At 47.5% G+C, this 18,959-nt stretch overlaps 2 long non-coding RNA genes across 3 annotated transcripts in view; one reads left to right on the top strand and one right to left on the bottom strand.

The window, feature by feature from the left end:
* LOC142818836 (uncharacterized) overlaps positions 1–18,959 on the top strand; it is a 63,601-nt gene that overhangs the window by 35,037 nt on the left and 9,605 nt on the right. The gene's annotated exons all lie outside the window — the stretch shown is intronic.
* On the bottom strand, positions 479–3,442 carry LOC142818837 (uncharacterized). Its single transcript, XR_012896490.2, has 3 exons — positions 2,756–3,442; positions 2,203–2,280; positions 479–2,093 (listed from the first exon to the last, which is right to left on the bottom strand). It is a non-coding gene; the product is annotated as an uncharacterized LOC142818837 (long non-coding RNA).

Below are 18,959 nucleotides of genomic sequence, written 5' to 3'. Positions count from 1 at the left end.
CTTCATGGGCAGACTGGCTACCTACTGCCCTGTGCTGCTGCCTCCAATATGAAGGCAACAGCATGGGGTGGCAGCATCCCCTGTTCATAGGGGCTCTGAGCTCCCCACGGACAGAGGCTACTCTGCAGCAGCAGCCCCTATCCATGGAGGGTCTGAGCAGAGAGCTCTGACCCCCCATGGACAGGGGCTGCTGCTGTGGAGGAGCATCTGTCCACCGAGGCCCAGGCTTGCTGCAGACAGGGACTACTCTGTGGGATGCTAAAGCAGCCTCTGTCCATGGGAAACACAGATCCCCTGCAGACTGGAGCTGCTGCCATGGAGCAGCCTCTATCCCTGGTGAGCGTGAGCCCACAGCAGCCTCCCCTGTCTTCTGCCCCCTGCACTGCTGCCTCTGAAAGAGGTAGCAGCGAGGTGGGGGGAGCAGGCAGCACTGCCTCCTGCCTCCCTCCCTGCCTCTGCAGGAAGGAGCAAGGTGGGAGGAGGTGGGTATGTGGAGAGCTGGCTTAAAAGCCACCTCCCATATATATCAGCTCCTGCCTGACGCCTTCACTCTCCGCGCTGCTGCCTATGTATCAGAGGCAGCTGTGCGGGAGTGTGGTGGGGGCACCATCTCCCATATCCTCCTCTTGCTGCCTCTTCTGTAGAAGCAGCCCGGGGGGGGGGGGGGGGAAGAGTGTGTGTAGTCAACAGGATTAACCGACAAACCCAGGCTTATCGGTTAATCGTGTAGTCGTCTACACATTGTCATCCCTACATGGGAGCCAAGCCTACCCCCCTACCACGGGGACAAGCCTTCAGCCCGCCCCCCCCACAGGAGCCTCCCGAGCCCCAGAGCCCTGTGAGGGTGGCCCAAGCTCCCCCTTCCCTGGATCATTGGGAGGGCGGGTAGCACGCAGCTCAAGCCTCCCTGGGCCTGGAGCATGGGTAGGGCAGGTAGCACAAAGCCCAAGCTTCCTCTTCCCCAGAGCACAGGGAAGGAGGGTGAGCGGCACGCAGCGCCAGCCTTCCCAGCCAGTCTGGAGCACAGGAAGGGTGCACTGCTCCAGCCTCAGTGCGGCCGAGGCCCAGGAGCCGTGCCGAAGCTGGGGGTGGAATGTGGGCGGGGCCATGTCCCCCAGTTGGGGAAGGCCTTGCCTTCTCCTGCCTCTTGTACCCGCCGCCCATGATCAGCCCCCTTTGTGAACTGTTCGCCTGGCCTTGCCATGGTCGCCTACAAAGAGAGGCCAGATGTAAGGCAGACAGGGTCCAAACCCTAGGTCAAACCCAGCACCTTGAATCGCATTCAGAAGCCAAAGGTGAACCAGCAGTGATCACAGCACCCAGGCGTAATGTGCTCCCCTGGGAGAACTGGGTCACTCCATCCTGCAGTGAAGTTACTGCAAGGCCATCACCCATGTCTCCATGGTGAGCCCTGTGATGGACAAAGACAGAGATGCTCAAAAAACTCTAGCACACCCTCGCTCGGCTCCAGCGCCACCTTCCAGTCCAGGATATCTTACGCAGATGGCAGACCCCAAAGGAACAGCTTTGACATCGCTGCAGAGAAAGGCCTGGCTAAGCAGCCAGGCAGGGAGGGCCATGTCCCTCCAAGGAAAAGCAAGTTGGAAACGAACACGGTCGCAAATTATGCCGCTTGCTTTGAGCCAGAAAAGAAATCCTTTAGCAAACATTCTTGGCCTGGGAAGATCAATGGCAGGTCAAATACCACTTAGACCCATGTATGATATTGGCACACTCTTGGCGTAGTGCTCAGAAAGAAGAAAGCCGGCTGATTCATTCTGAACAGGAGGCAGCTAATTCTGAGCCCATAAATCACAGGTTGCGGGGAATCCTGAACCCGCAGTTCATTCTTATCAGTGGTTTCCAGGTCGTTGCTTGCTGTCAATAGCTCCCTGCTTGATATGGAAAGACACATTATTCACAGAGAGAGACACCTGCGTTATATATATTTGCAAGTCTTTCATTTTGAGGAAGGCTAGCTCCCCAGTGGTTATAATGGGCATTTAAGTCAAGCAATCTGCTGATATACCCCAGCTGAAGGTCTGCACCAGCATTCTTAAAGGCACCACTGTTGATTTTCTCCTGTCGTTTTCCTGCAGGAAAGCAATATTGAAAAGCGATGTTTAAAATATTTGTCAATACTGATGTGGCATTTTCCCCAAGGTGCCCATGTCCTGAAGCAAGTCTGATAGATGTACACACCTACATTAGGGCTGTGATGAACACACATCTCATCATCTGATTATAGAAGATCCTGCCAGTTTTGCTCTCTTCTTCTTCCTGTAAATCAGAGTCCGAATGTAGTGGGGTATAGAATAATGACCAGCTCTGTTTCATGCCAATGCACTTGGCAAAATAGGTCACTATCATTATCCCTATTTTACAGATGGGAAAACTGAGGCTGAGATAGAGGCAATGATTTGCCCAGAGTCATCCAGACACCAGGTCTTCTGAGTCCTGCTCTGGTGCTCTATCCACCAGAGGCTACAATGCCTCCCCTATGCCGAGAAGGACGAGTGACCCAGCCACCAATGATCACTGGGGTAATTCCACAATGCCATGAAAGGGCCACCAGCAAGGAAGTTAACATCAGCAACACTAGCTCTAAATCAGCTAATCATCATGGAGGTAAAGATCCCACCCGTACCCTTGTCTGCTGTCCACCCCCTTAGCCCTTTGTCAAGAAGCCTCCAAGCACTTTCTAGTGACAGCAGCAAACTTGACAGGTACCGGGATACCCCACAGTGTTACATACCTTTCTCTTTCTGTCATTGTAATATGTGAAAAAAGAGGGACGCTGAAAAGGCATTTGATCATGCTGGATTTGTGCCCTTGCATGGCTTTTCTGAAAGCACTCTTGTGGCAAGAGGAAGGCTACGGAGACTGGGGGAGTTTTCACAGAGCCCAGCAGAGTTGTCTAGGAGCGAAAGGGCAGCCAGGCCAGGAGTGACATATCAATGTCTACATCTGTCAGGTCAGCTCAAAGCAGCTCAGGATCGCTGAGCTTAAGATAGAACGGCCCTGGACGGGGCTGGCGAGAGCTGTGTGATACAGCTGATCGCATGCCTCTCGCCCACAGCAGCGCCATGGGCCTGATTGCCGACCTGGGTAGCTTGGCATGTGGCGGGTGTGCAAAGGGAGTGGACCAGTCACATCAAAGTGGAAGGATGGGGAGGCAGGCCTCAGGAAAAGCAACCCACGGGAGCCCCAGGACTGCTTCTTTGTTCTTATGTAGTGGTCTTGCTACAGCCCTCCCTGGTTTCTCTTTAGCTATGTAAGTTACACTCATTTCACACACCCATAGACCCCCAGATCGGCGAGAGGCTCACAGCTTTGACACAAACATCAGGGGTGGGCGATAAAATAGCGGTGGTTCCCTGGGGTTAGCTCCTGGTGGGCTGCCGCTGTTATATTTACTTGTGCCTCCACAGATACAGGCAACTGCAGCTCCTGTTGGCCTTGGATCACTGTTCCCAGCTAACAGGAGCTGCAGGAAGTGGCGTGGACTGGGACACAACTTCCTGCAGCTCCCATTGGCCAAGAATGGCAAGCTGTGGTCAATGGGAGCTCCAATCACACGTAGCTGTGGAGGTGCAGGTAAATATAGTAGCAGCCTGCCAGGGGCTAACCCTGGGGAACTGGATCTGGACCGTTGGCTGGTATTTGCCCACTCCTGACATACATCCACCGACACCATTTCCCAGGCTATCAACAGATCGCACGTAATTTAAACTGCCAGGTCTGTCGATTTCAGTGGGATTACTCCAAATTGATACCACTGCAACTGAGGGCAAAATCTAGTCCTGAGGCTTTAAAAATGGCAAGTTAATATTCTTTGCAGCCAAAAGGCCATTCTCTGGGCCTGGATTTGAATGAGGGTCCTCCTCCAGTCCCCCTGCTTCATTGTGACATCACAGAACGATATGTAAATGAGCTCTATGCACAGAGCAGGTTTTTAACTACTTAGCAAAGGAGAGTTCTCCTCTTCTGTCTCATAATATGACACGATCACATGTCACTTTCCTGTTGTTGTCCCATTGAAAGGTCTTTTTTAACTTGTGGCTGCAAGATTTTATCCAGTGTTATCCACTGAGAAGGCTCCTTCCCTGGAGATGTCTCCATGGACATCGATTCTCTCCCACCACAATTGCCATTTCCAGGGAAATGCCCCTGTGGCTGTCACACGAGGCTGCTTTTCCAGTGAGAGAGTTTGGCTCGCCAAAGGCCCTTTTGTGTCCACCTCAGGAATACTGAGTGGAGTGTGCATATGCATATGGGGGAAGGGAATCTATTGACTGGGTCTGTCAAAGGCTTCCTCTAACAGGGTAATGATTCATCCAGGAACCATATGGTGCAATAGACGAGATCCTCCCAAACCAGCTGAGTTAAAAACAACAATCACAGACTATGTATATGTATTATTTCCATCCTTATCCCTATCCACGTGTTTTTTTGTGGCTAGATCTCCAGACACTGTTTGGCAAGCACCATTAACCCCGTATTTCCCATAGGGAAACGGAGGCACAAAGTGATTAAAAATAATGTTGTGAGGCTACACAGCAAGGGAGTGGTAGAGTCAGGAACAGAACTCAGCTACTATGATGATGAGCGTGGCAATAAATAGGCTAGCCTAGAACCCAAGCTCCCCGATCCTGGCCCAGTGTCCGATATGCAGGGCCTCTCTATTTCCTCACATGGAGAAACACCATCCAGACTCTCTCCCTGATATATCTTACCATCAAGCCAGCTTGTATATATTTGTCTGTGGTTTTTGCATTATCACTTGCTAAATATATTACAACATATTATTTACTTCAGCCGGCAGCTCCCAGATCTTTGTGTGGTTTTCCCTCCACACAAATAAATCACAGGATCAAACAGCTTTGATTTTAAAAATACCAATGTACAGTACATGAGCAATTTGTCATCGCCGTGGGCAAACGAGGGTCGAGAGAGAGTTCACTGAGCCAAATTTTATGTACCGCTGCTCTGTAAACTTGCCTACCTCCCAAGGGCAGCGGTGTCGGTATTAATGGTAATAGCATTTCTAACATGGTGCGTTTCCAGTATTTTGTCCTTAATGAGGATTCTGATTACAGAACACGGTTTTATTTCTTCATGTTTTCTTTCTCTGCCTGAAACATAGCTGGGTTTTGTAGAAAGAGGAGTAAATGGCTGCTCTATGGGGTGCAGCTGCAATGCAGTGCTGGGGATAGAGAGCATTTGATGTGTCTCCTGTCTTCTATGCCTCTGTTTTGTTACTGCTGGGGGAGCCATCAAAATGGTGGCAGCTGCCAACATCTTACTGAAGGAAGTTCCCGAGCAAATTCCAGCACTTCCCATGTCCTCAGTTCTTTTAAGGGCAAACTCTGTGTTCTTTGTATCCCTTTCTTCTCTGATGTCCATATGCAATTGTTCCTTTGCAGAAACTTACCATAGTTTGTGTGTCTCCAGCTGCATTTAAGCCAGAGATTTTAATGAACTGAATACACGTTCCTACCTATGTGCGTATGTGTGTGCCTGGGTGCGTAGATGTTGCACCTCAACACGGGCACATTTGTGTAGTGCAAAAAGGGTTGCCAGGTGTCTGGTTTTGAACTGGACAGTCCAGTATTTGAACTTTGTGTTTGGGAAACAAATTGAGAAAATATAAATGTCTGGTATTTTCTAAATTAGACGTAATGTAGATTGCGATGTAATGTCAAGTGTGTCTGGTATTTTTGTTGAAAACATCTGGCAACCTTAAGTGCAAAAGGGAAGCCATAACCAAACGGAACAGGAAAAAGGGAGATTTGTATTCAAATTAGATGCTAGTATTTTGTGTATTCTTAAACACCCCTGGGATGGGTTTGTTGTGACAATTTTTTTTCCCTCTACCTTTTACTATAAACAAGGGCTCTGAGAAGCTGTTCATGTGAATTTCCTTGTGAAAGTTACAAGCCCAGATTTTCATTAAGTTTGTGCATAATGCAACTATGTGCAACTACGTACTTAAAATGTGGGTGCAAATTACCATAATGAACTATTGGTCTGTATAGGTTCCCAATTTGCATATTCAATGGCAGGCCTTGCTAGTTCTGGCCCTCTTTGTTTCTAAAATCTGCCCTTATGTGTCATGCCTGCATCTTCTTGGTGTGGCTCAGACACGTTTCACCCTTAATCCTTTCAAATGTACAGGCACATCACATTTGAAACACGCGTGCCAAGGAGACGAATAAAAACCTCATGCAAAGTTCACATGAGCCACACGTGGAGTCCTATCTCCAGAAGTCACAGGTGGCATACAGATGTTGCTGTTAGCGCAATGGAAGCCTTTCTTTTCATGGGAAACACAAACTGATCAATGAATGAGCTCCCAGATCAAAAGAGAGCCCAGGGAAGAAAGCCGTTAGAAAGATTAGCTGAAGCATTCAAAGGGTTAAAAAAGAAAAGAAAAAAACAGTTGGATTAATTTAAAGGCTAACGTGAAACATTGCAGGGATTATTTGCATGTTGTTTTCCTTTGGGATATGTCTGTTGTAATTAGATTGCTGAACTCCTAGCTCTGCCACTAACTTGCTCTGTCACTTTAGGCAAGTCTCTATCCATCCATTAGTTTTTCCAAGTTCAAAATGGGGATAACAACACTGCTCTAGACACAGCGAGGAATATGGAGAAAGGCATTGTTCCCTCTCATTTTTTGCCATCCTGGTGCAGAATAAATGTTGTTATATGCACCGAAGCAAATGTGGATATGCACCACCCAAGAAAACACATGCTGCTGGCTGTGCATGAATGTGGGCACTCTGCTAATCAGCTGGGTGTCACCTGAATTTCTCCTGGGTGGCTGCCCAAGCTGCTTACAGGGAATACTGGAAAAAGGCCACTAGTCAAGAACCACAGCCAATATAAGCCAGCCCAGCTCCATTCACTTCAATGGAGTTTGGACAATTTACCACCCTTCTTTCACGTGCTGTGGTCTACCCTAATAGAAATAATAGAAAGGAGGCCACCTCCTTAGCTGGCTTAAATCAATGAAGTTGTGGATCTGGCTCAGTGTGTGTGTGTAGTGGTGCTGGTGATGGTAGAGAGGTTATCCTCAGTCCTAAGAGCAGTGCAGGTAAGCCTTTTCTTTCCCCCCTACAGTAGAAAGGAACTATATAGACCACTTTCCGGGAACATATTTTCTGGGCTCCCCCAATAAAATAATATTTGGTCTCCCCTGTGTGAATGGGGCGCGGCATTGTCATCAGCATTCTGAGCAGCCTTGCTTTGTCTGTCTCGTGGCTCCCATTATGCAGTAAATAAATAGCTATTTGTTATGTCTCGTTTTTTATGAAAACATTTTTACGTGTTTTGCTCTTCCTTAATTAAAAACACATCAGGCCGTGGATAAAGCATTGTGGAATGGCTTGTTGTGACATCACATTTATAGCTGGCAAGCCAATTTCTAATAAAATGGTTTTTGAGGGGAATATTGCCTTCCTTCAAATCTCCTATAAAAACTACCCATCCATTAATTCCAATTAATGATCACGACAGCATTTCCGTTAATGCGGGTAGTAATTCTTGGCTAATGGCTGATTTTCAACAAAATCAGAATCAATGTAAGTTTGGACAGGACCCTTGCAGAATTAATTTACTGCTTTGGTGCCAGTTGAACCAAAGCACCGTGGGCTTTTCAAGCATGCAAATCACAGCCCTTTGAAACGTTTCCCCGTAGTTACTGTGTGCAGCCTGCAGGATGAGTTTCTTGCGGGCTTTAGAGAGCAAGAAGAAATAAATAAAATGGAGACCTGACCCTGCAAACCTGTCACAGCTGAGCCGGCCCTTTACTCCCCTGAGCAGGCTCAGTCAATGGCCTAGGGCTGTAGGATAGGGTCCTGGTTAAATAATGAAAATCAAAACAAATGAAGAAAGAAAGGTGAAATCTTGGCCCCACTGAAGTAAAGGGAAAACTGCTGTTAACTTTACAGGGCCAGGATGTCACCCAGTGGCAGGCCCACTGACGAGGATGGGAGAAGGGGTCAGTTGCCCCAGGGCCCAGTGATTCAAAGGGGCCCAGAGTCCCCAGCCAATGCCGCTGCGGCAGCAGTGGCAGCCGGAGCTCCAGGCCCTTTCAATTATTACTGGAGCGCAGCACCGTGTGGCTCTGAGGGTTCTCAGCAGCATGAAGATCTGGGTGTTCCAGCCCTGCCCTTTCTACCTTCAGCCCCGCCCCTTCTGACAGCACCAATCCAGGTTCCCCTCACCCCAAGCTGTTGGCTTCCCCTGCAATTAAACACTCGTGGCTGGCCTGTGCCGACAGACCCAGGTTTGTGGGGTTGGGTTAACAGGTGGTTTAATTGTGGTGTGAACATTCAGACTGGAGTGGCAGGATGAGCTCTGGGATCCTCCCTTCTTACAGAGATCTACAGCCTTTATCCAGTGCTAAAATGCACTCTAATGACAAACAAAAGACCGGACTATACAGCACTTTGAAGACTAACAAGATGGTTTATTAGGTGATGAGCTTTCGTGGGCCAGACCCACTTCCTCAGATTTGATCTGAGGAAGTGGGTCTGGCCCGCGAAAACTCATCACCTAATAAACCATCTTGTTAGTCTTTAAAGTGCTGCATAGTCCTGTCTTTTGTTTCAGCTAGACCAGACTAACACGGCTACATCTCTATTACTATTCTAATGACAAAGTCTTTGGTTGACTCTCCACTGAATGTACCTATATTGTGTAGGGTTGCCAGATGGTTGAACCGAAAATACCAACCACCACCCCCAGCTCCCCAAAAATGGGGAAAAAATTCTGTTGAGAAAAAAAAGGGAGAGACCAAAGTTATGGAGAACCCCCCCCCCAACAGTTATTAAGCAAAAATATTAAAAAAAAAAAAAAAACAGCAGGGGGAGAGAGGGCCCAGAAGTGGTCCGGGGGCGGGGGAAGGGGGAACCTGAGGGCTGGGCCTGTTTGCTGAGTGTGTGTAGGGTTGCTCGGTGTCCGGTATTTTTGCCTCAATGCAGGGGGAAAAAAATCAGAAAATACCGGACATTTTAGGTGTCAGATATTGTCTGAATTTTTTTATCGGACAGGAGGCGAAAATACTGGACTGTCCAGGTCAATACCAGACACCTGGCAACCCTAATATTGTGGCCTGCCTCTAGTTAAGATTGTGGTGATAAGCTTGACCCAGTGAGTTTAAGAAGCAGACTGTGAAGGAGAAACACAAAGGGGGAAAACTTTCCTTGTCTTTTGTCATGATGTATACACACCCTATCCCTGGAGGTGTAGGTACCAAGTGATGTAGCCGCCACTTGGGCTCTCAGCAACCTCTGTAAGTCCATAACAACACTCCTCAGTTTAGGGCAGCACATCCTAATGGCTAGAGTCAGTAATCACAGCCCTCAGTGCAGGGCAGCACAGACTAATGGCTAGAGTCAGTAATCACAGCCCTCAGTGCAGGGCAGCACAGACTAATGGCTAGAGTCAGTAATCACAGCCCTCAGTGCAGGGCAGCACAGACTAATGGCTAGAGTCACACACCCTCCCTGGGTCACTTCCTACCCGAGTCGACATGGGGATGCCCCATGTGGTCTATGGTTCCACAGAATCAGCCTCTCCCTGAGGCTCCTTTGGGCTCTGGTGGCTCACTATGGTCTCCTGGATCTCGGGCTCCTGTCAGCTGATTCTCTGGTTGGGGTGTCTCTGGAACTTCTGCAGGAGAACCTTCCCCTCTGGTGTCCAGCCCAGACTGAGCTGAGCTACTCCCTTTTATACCACTCCAGCACTGGGCACATGCCCAGTGTGGGCGGAGGAGTGGGACTTCCTCTGCCCACAGGGATTTAACCCCTCCTGTCTCAGTGCGGGGTATGTACGCTTCGTCACACCGTTCCATTGCTCTGATTGCTAGCCTTCACCTGCTAAGCACCGCCGGTAATGGAAAGCTCTGACCAAACTAAGGCCTGTGGTTCTTCACAAGTGGGAACTGTGAATGTTAGCAGCAGCAGCAGGAGAAAGGGTCAACCGCTTCCGTAGTTTGTTGAATTGAAAAGAATAACCATGGACAGACAGCTCCATTCAATGCAGTGAAGTGATGGAGAGCACGGGACAGTCCATGATAATTCAATGCAGTGAAGTGATGGAGAGCACAGGACGGTCCAAGAGAGACCTTTGCCAAACAACCACTTCAAAGCCGATATGAAAACATAGCACCTTCATGCATGGCACAGTTGGACCCTGGGACCAATGGCCCCAGCCACACACACCAATGGACCGTCTCTCAGAATGGAATTTGTTCCTAGCAGAGGATTATGGGGCGCAGAAGTCCTGATCACAATGGGTCTTAGCGATCACACGGAAGTTTAAGTAAGAGTAGGGATCAGAGCCGTCCCGTGCATAGGATGAATTGGGGCAGCTGCCCCAGGGCTCCGTGCTTTTGGGGGCCGCACAGCAGCCACCCTTACTGTCCTATAGGCGGGACCTGGGGAATATGGAGGCCTGGTGTACCCTTCCATACTCACCACATGGGCAGCGGGGCAGAGCAGGCTGTCGGGTTGCTCCAGTTCCCAGCACCCACATGGTGAGTGGAGGGGTGACCCCTGCTGCCGTGGTGCCAGACCCCCTGTGAGGGGAGGGGGCAAGTGGTTGGAATCGGGGCAGAGCAGGGGCAGGGTCTGGCAGGAGGGACAGGAGAAGGGGTGGAGCCAGGTGGGGCCTGCAGTGGGGGTGTTGCCTCGGGCGCCATGCCTGGGGCACTGGGCAGGTTGCCCCAGGCCCTGTGCCCTCCTTAGGATGGCCCTGGTTGGGGTCCTAAGCCATGTGTCCAGGCTGAGCTCCACCTTGCGCAATTACATTTTACTCGCTTAGGCTATGTCTAGACTGCAAGCCTCTTTCGAAAGAGAGCGTCTAGACTGCACGAGAAACTTTCAAAAAAGCAAGCCGCTTTTTCGAAAGAAAGCACCCAGTGAGTCTAGATGCTCTCTTTCTAAAAAGCCTGTTTGCTTTCAAGAACGCCTTCTTTCGAAAGAGCACTTTCGAAAGAAGGAGTTCTTCCTCGTGGAATTAGGTTTACCACCGTCGAAAGAAAAGCCGCATTCTTTCGATTTAATTTCGAAAGAATGCGGCTGCAGTCTAGACGCAGGTGAAGTTTTTTCGAAAAAAGGCTACTTTTTTCGAAAAAACCCTGAGTCTGGACACAGCCTTAGTTTCCCAATCTGCCAGTGGGTTTAGAAGCCCAGTTCAGCATGACAATGAAAGGAAACTGAGTGTTGAGATCCTTTAAGCAGCTTTACAAAACTCAGCCCCAACTCTCACAGGTTTTTTGGGTGTCCTTCGGTGTTTCCTGTCCTATTCATTCCTAAATGCTCAACAGTCCCTGCCACAGTCTTCTCAGGCCTTCTGAAGAAAAACCAAACAAAAGCAGGAAGCTGGTGAGAAAACACAACCAACTCCATGTAGAGAGCAAAAAATTAATAGCCAGCTTGTTTTTCTGCCAGGAAAATGACTGACTATAACTGTGCAGCAAAGAAGGCCAGTGAAGTCACTGGAGCTGTGTCGGTTTACACACTTGTCAACTTCCCCTTTGCCAGGACTGAAAGCACAAAACTCAATGGGCCTGCAGAAGCAGCTTCTGGTTCCCAGCAGTGCGTGGCTTGGAGATACAAATGTGAGCGAGGGACCATTTCTGTGTAAGGGAGTCAATGGAAGGAACACTGAATGGGCTTGTGCCTTTTTGCTCCTCTGCTTTTATTTAGATTTTTTTTTAACATTAGCTGCCATGTTTGCTGTTCTGTCACCAAATGGGAAGTAGAAAGCCAATTACTCACTGAACAGAGCAGGGACTGGTGAGTAAAAATGTTTCTGCCTGGGACCTGAAGGTGCTGCAGTATGCCATAGAAATTCCCCCCCAAGCTGTGAGTCATCTTTTCACAGGCTGTCTGGTCATTCCCAGGGTGGGACTTGAGCTGCTGAGGAGGGATGGGATTTGAATCCACCACCCTGTGCTCCCCAGGAAAATGCACTAGGGTCAAAGAAAAGGATGGGTACCTTCCCCAGTGTTCTGAAACAGCTGGGCACAGCGGACGCCCTGTTGGGGTTCCAATGCTGGGAAAGGCCAATGACATTCCATGTCGTATTATTACACAAGCACTTACCACTAAGGGCCACATTTTTCTCTGTAGTCTCAGCATCTCCAGAGTAAATCTGCAAAGGCCGGTGGAATCATTTGGATTTACTTGGTTGTAAAAGGACTGGTGGACAAATAAGTTGTAAACCAATTACGCTCGGGGAGGGGCGGCTACTCCCCTCCGCCCCTTGGTCAGTGGGTGGCCTCTCTGACCCACTATGTGCTGGGGCAGGCAAGCCAATAACTTCTTTAGAACATGGGCACAACCAGCCTGCCAGGGACCTGAAACTCTGACTTTATGGCTAGCAGTAAAAATTCATCCCAGCCCTATCAGGAAAGGCTCCTAGTGCTCTTGGACAGGTTAGAATAAAAATAAATGTTATTTATATTTTATTTAATGCCTCTCTAGTTGAAGAAAAATGCAGAGTGTAGCCATCCAAGGGTATGTCTACACTACAGAGTTTTGCTGGAAAAATGGCTGTTTTTCCGACAAAACTTGAGGAACGTCCACACTGCAATTGCGTTCTTCCACAAGAAAATTGAAAGAACAGAGGGGGTTTTCCAGGGTAGGTAATCCTCATTCTGCGAGGAAGAAGCCTTTTTGTGAAAGAGCCCGTTTGCAAAAAGTCGTGTGTGGACGGGGAACAGGGAGCTCTTTTGGAAGAAAAGAAAAGAGGAAAAAGCATAAGTGCTCTGGTGGTCATTCCGTCCATAGCAATCACAGCTTACATGCGAGAGAGCATCCATGCAGTCTGGACACTCTCTTTCAAAAAAGCAGATCACTTTTTCAATGAACTTTTGCAGTGTGGATGCTCTCTTTGGAAAGAAGTTTTTTTGGAAGATCTCTTCCGAAAAAAGCTTCTTCCAAAAGAAGCCTGTAGTCTAGACGTAGCCCAAGAGATTCCCATCTGAGAACATGCATGAAAGACAAGATAGCACAGTTTTGGTGTCATTTTTTTCCTTCCGTCTTCTTGGGAAGGGGAGTAACATTAGTTTTGTAATGATTCAGCCATGTGCTTCAGGGTCACTCTCCCTCTGGTTACCTCCCCGTTAGTGTTGTGTGTTTGTGTAGAAAGCCCAAAGGATATTTCTTTTGCAATGTATTCAACAAACTGATATTAACATTCAAGGCCACATGGCTCATAGAAGAACTTGCATTAGTCAGTCTCCCAGCTTCACGCACGAGCGCCTAGTCAGGAAAGCTCATTTGGGTCCTGATGTAAAGCCCCACAGAGGATACACATCAACATCTCTGCCACCGGCAAAGGACAATAAGTCAACCCAAGAGAAATCAGTTTCCAAATCACACAGCCCTGTAACCTGTCATTTTCTGAATGGCTTTATTATAGCTTTCCCCTAGCTCTCAATCTAGAGAGTAAAGGACTAGATTCCTTACTGAATTTTCCCTAAAATCGGTTAATCAAATTACTGGCTTTATTCGCTAATGGCAACACAAAGTCAAGCATTCACTGGGAAAGGCCAATAACATTCCATGTCGTATTATTACACAAGCCCTTACTACTAAGGGCCACATTTTTCTGTTGTCTCAGCATCTCCAGAGTGAATCCGCAAAGACCAGTGGAATTATTTGGATTTACATGGTTATAAAAGGACCGGTGGCCAAGCATATTGTAAGTTGTAAGCCAATTGTGCTCGAGGAGAGGTGCCCGCCCCTCGTGGTCAGTGGGTGGCCTCTTTGACCCACTACATGCTGTGTCATCAGTTGGGGAATTAGCAGTGGCAGAGGTCCCAAGCGTAGGCCCTCTTGCCGGGTGAGCTGAAACCAAGAGTCCAAAAGTTCACCGTCAGTTGAGGGCGAGTGGCAAATAAACAGTCTACAGGCCCGGCCTCAGCTTGAGCGGGCAGTAAATAAACAGTCTACAGGCCCGGCCTCAGTTCGGGGCAGGCGGTAACCAAACAGTTCAACAGCCCAAACTCAGTTTGGAGTGGGCGGTAACTACACAGTTCAACGGCCTGGATTCAGTTTGGGGTGGGTGGTAAATAAACAGTTCAAAGGCCTGGCCTCAGTTCGGGGTGGGCAGCAAATAAACAGACAGTTCAGAGTCAAGCCCAGGGTGGAGCACCAGTGGGTGCAGGCTGTTAGGGTGTGCAGGGGGGAGACTGCCACCGGAGAGGGGGTGGGGTGGGTGGGATGCAGGCTAACCCACTCCACTGCGTCCCAGCCCAGGGCCCTGGGAGCAGCTGCTGGGTCAGCGGGGATCCATTCTGCCACACTGCCTTAGCTCTGGCTCAGCCAATAGGCGGTCGGCTTTCCCTGGGCTGCTTCCAAACTCCTCCGGGGCTATTCCTGGGTTCTGGGCCAGCCCTCGGAGCTTCCTTGCTTCAGTATCTTGGGCCAGGTAAATAGTCCGTCCAGGTCATTTGGGGGCCCGGAGGCCCTGGCCAATCCAGTGCTTCACCTGGGTGCAGCTCCTCCAGCAAGGTGGGCGGGGAATCTTCTGGCTCCTTCAGCCTCACTGTCCTCCTGGGTAGGCCTTTTGTATTGCTGGCCCCTCCCCCTGGCTTCTGGTCAGGTGTCTCGTCAGGGCCAGCTGCTGCTCACCAAGACTCAGGGGGTGTGGTCAGTGGGTGGCCATTCCAACCCACTACATTAGTATAGCACTATATGCAAAGCCTTTGGTTCTCTGGCTCAATGGAACCCAAGGTCGTGGGTAGAATCCCTAAATTCCGTGACATCATTCATTCTATCCTCATGAAATCACCAGGTAAGTACACAACTTACGGCTCTCCGCAGAAAACACCCCGTGAAGTAAATTGACCAATGATCATCTTGGACACTAATTATTTTCAAGGGTGGGTTTTCTCGCTCTGCTCTCCAGGTGACTCATTGCAATCTCTCTTCCTTCTCCCATGGGGGTTTCAGGTCTGAGTTAATGCTGATGGCACCAACATCCGCAACCTCTGGTTTCCCTTGCATTGAGCAATTGGTCTCTACCAACATTATTGCCAGCCCTCTGGAATGGTGTCTGAAAGCAGAGACAGATGGGAGCACCACGCTTATAGAAGCTGTGATGTTAAGGAATTAGGAGGCAATTCAGAGCTGCCATGGCTCCTAAATGGAACAGTAAAGCAGCAGGATTTGAAACTTACACCACAGGGGGACTCGTTATTAGCTATGTTTGGGAAGTAACAACATTAGATTTTTCAGCTATTATTATTTATACTGTGGTAGCTGCTAGAGAAGCCCAAGTCAGGGATCAAGGTACCATAACTATAGGCATTGTAAACTCACACCATGTGCATGCACATGCACACTTTTAATGAAAAGATGGTCCATGCCCTCAAAGAGCTTGTGCTCTCAGTGTACTCTTTCTCCTAAAACATGAATATCGCAAAGCTGTGAATTTTGATGGTTCTCACTATTTTACATTTTTATACACCTGTTCCCAGATATGTGGATTAAATGCTGATATTTGGGGGTTTAGGGATCGAAACTGAAAATTGAAGAAGAAATTGAACTTGAGGAATAATTCTGCACTTGCACAGAGCTCAATGGGGTGATACTTTTCCAGTTTTAATATCAAGGATTCTACAAGCCAGAACTTTAGTTGGTATAAAACTCCAAAGTTCCATTGACTTCGATGGGATTAGGTCGATTTGACCCATATGTGGGTCTACATTCATACTATTTCTAAATCTGCATTTTGATCATTTGTTTTCAATAGAAGAAAACATTCCTATATAGGAAAGGTGCTTAACATTAAGCAATGCAAGAAGACTTAAAGTAAAGCACAAGCTTAGGGATTCATTCCTGAATCAGAGCCATAACGGTTTTGAAATGATTGCTATATTTGGAATTAGTTCATATTAATGATTACATACATTAAAATCGGGAAGAAATCCAACTTTTTAAAAGCTTCCCCCACTGTTAAAGGTATATTCAAATTGACTTTGTGTTTCAAGTGCACCTTAGGTGGGAACATATTTTCCCTCACAAATATTTTGGACGTGGGGTTGCCACTTTAAGAAGCTCCAGTAATCACTGTAAAAACAACGAGTTTGCAACTTGCCCTAATTAATTTATTAGTCTTTAAGGTGCTACTGGACTCCATGGTTTTGCTGAAACAGACTAACATGACTACCCCTCTGAAACTAGTAATTACTGTGATGAGTTGATTGTTAGTTTCATCTAGCATTAAGACCAATTTTGAATATGTGTTGTTAAAAATAACTCAAGCATTTAAGTCACTGTTGACTTAGTAAACCTGTTTTTTAAAAACTCCACATTCTCCACTCCAACAATTCTTACGTCTTTTTTGTAACTACGTACATGACATCATGCCAAACTCTGAGCAAAGGGACAAGGTGGCCCCAGTATGTTACTGGAAACTTATGCAGGAAAATAGACCTGGAAAAAACTGATATTAAAAACTTTGGTGTTTTAAAAATTCCATACCATATATTGATTCTCCTTGAAAAATAACCAAAAACCTTTTGCATGTTACTGTTTTATGTATGAGAAAAGCACTTTTCCTTGTACAGAGGGACCGTTCAAGGGGATGAATGTCCATATAAGCATTATTCCAGCACTGATACATCAGCTTCAGCTTAAAGTAGCTTTTCAATCTGGTGATTTCCTTTGTTTGGGGCTTAGTTACTAAAGGAGGAGTTATTTCTCCATGCCCGGGATTGGCTTGAAGTTACTATGCTGACTGGAACTTGGAATCTCTGAGTGTTTCATTCCCAAGTTCTATTTCTTTGCTGTGTTCCAGCCAAGCCCAAACTGAAGCAAACCTCCATCTGGGTCATCCCTCATCCACAAAGCTATAGCCTCCTTTTCTAAGCCAGACACTTTGTCCACACTGGGGATAGCAGGTGTAGCGAGGCAGTGGACGGAGGTGTAGTGAGAAGGTGATTAGTGGGGAAGGAACAGGAAACTATGAATGGGAGCAGAGTGCGCTAGAAAGCGGGGAGGCAGGGATTGCTTCATTTTCTGTTTATTGAAAAGTGTAAGACCCACCAGCTCATGCCGAATGGACGAACTGACTGTTCTTCTCAGTTGGTGTGGTGAGGGCTGTAGCAGGCAGGGTGGGTTTAGCCAAGACTATTCCTTGTGCTGGTCTATCCACTCTATACAGGGCTGGCCTTACCATGAGGCAAACTGAGGCAGCTGCCTCAGGTGCCAGACTGGGGTCGGAGGGCACCACTAGGACCCAGAGTGTAGAAAATTGTGTCTGCTGCTGGTGCATATGTATTCTCTCTGTTCTAGATGCACAGAGAGGAGTAGAACAGGAAGAAGGCAGAATTGAGACCTTTCAAAGTTTTGGCCCAAGCGAGAAGGTATGGGGGTATCATTTGAGCTCCCCGCCTCAGGTGCCAAAATGTTGCAGGCCAGCCTTGACTCTATATACTGTTCCACAACACATCCAGTCCTCATGGAAAATTCTCATGTTCATTTCCACAGTGAATAATTACTCAGTCACTCACCTTGTGCAGGAATGAGCACCAAAACTATTCCGATGTATTAGACAGGGTTCTTTGCTCAACCCTACACAAGGACCCAGACTTTCTCTTATGTCTTAGAATATCTGCTAATTAATCAACCTTCATAAGAGTCTAACCACAGGTCATGAAATGATCTAACCAATGCCATAAGTCTGGTGTTGGATTTCTAGAGATCCTCTGTAGGATGAATGGGATGGTGATATTTATTGTTCTGTGCTGAATGAGTTTTCAGTAGACCACATAGTGTGAGCCTATCAAGGCTTGACTTTACAAATTCTTGATACGTAAGCAAGAATATAAAGCAACATTTGACCTAGTTCTCGTTATAGAATCGAGAGACTATTCCTTGTCTTGTCAGTGATCCCTGAGAAGTTAATGACAGTAGCAATTAGTTGTTAAACAGCTCAAAATCCTCTTTGCTAGTGACTGAGCATGTTTTCGGTTTCATGCTGCAGCCAATCAATGCACAGTTTGCAAGGAACTAGCCAATCAATAGGAAATTGTTAGTTCTGCCCTCTTTCTAAAAGGAAAAAAGCACTTCATATGTGTAATGGGGCTAGCTAGCTAGATAGGATGGCCTGTATGGAATGAGTTGGTGATAGCTGTTCATGGGGAAGAGTATCGTGATCAGGAATTAAGTACCTAGCCCATATCATCACAATTGATTCTCATTGGCAACCTTGCCAGCTGTCTCAGCAGAGAGGCCCAGGTCAGAATCGGTACGAAGACTGAATTACCAAGGGAAGGTCCCTGCAGAACAAGCCTGAGGCAAACTGCTATAGCAGTGTAGTTACATTCACCCTGCTATGCTAAGGGGAGATGAGGAGGTGGGAGTGTTGCCATTGACGTCAGCTTTTCCTCCACGGCTATCAGCCAGACACCCTTCGCAGCTTACACATTCATTTTCAGAGCTGGACCCTCACTGCATTGATTGACACTAGCTGAGGACTTGGCATCAGGGTGTTTTAAAAGTCCACACAAAAAAGTTGGCCTCTGATTAAAGTGGAATTGAATGGTTGAAATGTCAATAGTTTACGAGCATTAAGCATCTGAATGATCATAACCTTGGGTTATAAAAATAACAAGCTTCTACTAGAGCCTTCCCGATGCATGTTCTGAGCTAGGGCACTTTGGGGGCAAAGTGACCCTTTTGACCTTCCTCATCTATGTCAAGGATATTAAGTACGTAATAGTTTGGGGTCTCTTTTTTACTTTTTCATTTTTATTAATCCCTGTCTGTATATATCAGTGACATACACCAAGGAAGATAAAGGCAGGTGGAAAATATTACAAATACCTGGCCAAGGTCAGTGACCAAGATTATTGTTTCACAGTGTGATTTTCAAGCATCACAAATCTTTCCTCTCCATGAACTCTGACAATCTATTATAAACAATGCTAA

The sequence above is a fragment of the Pelodiscus sinensis genome, chromosome 17 (assembly GCF_052426305.1).
Source record: "Pelodiscus sinensis isolate ZL-2025 chromosome 17, ASM5242630v1, whole genome shotgun sequence".
NCBI lineage: Eukaryota > Metazoa > Chordata > Testudines > Trionychidae > Pelodiscus > Pelodiscus sinensis.
This window is presented reverse-complemented; position numbering and strand designations above follow the sequence as displayed.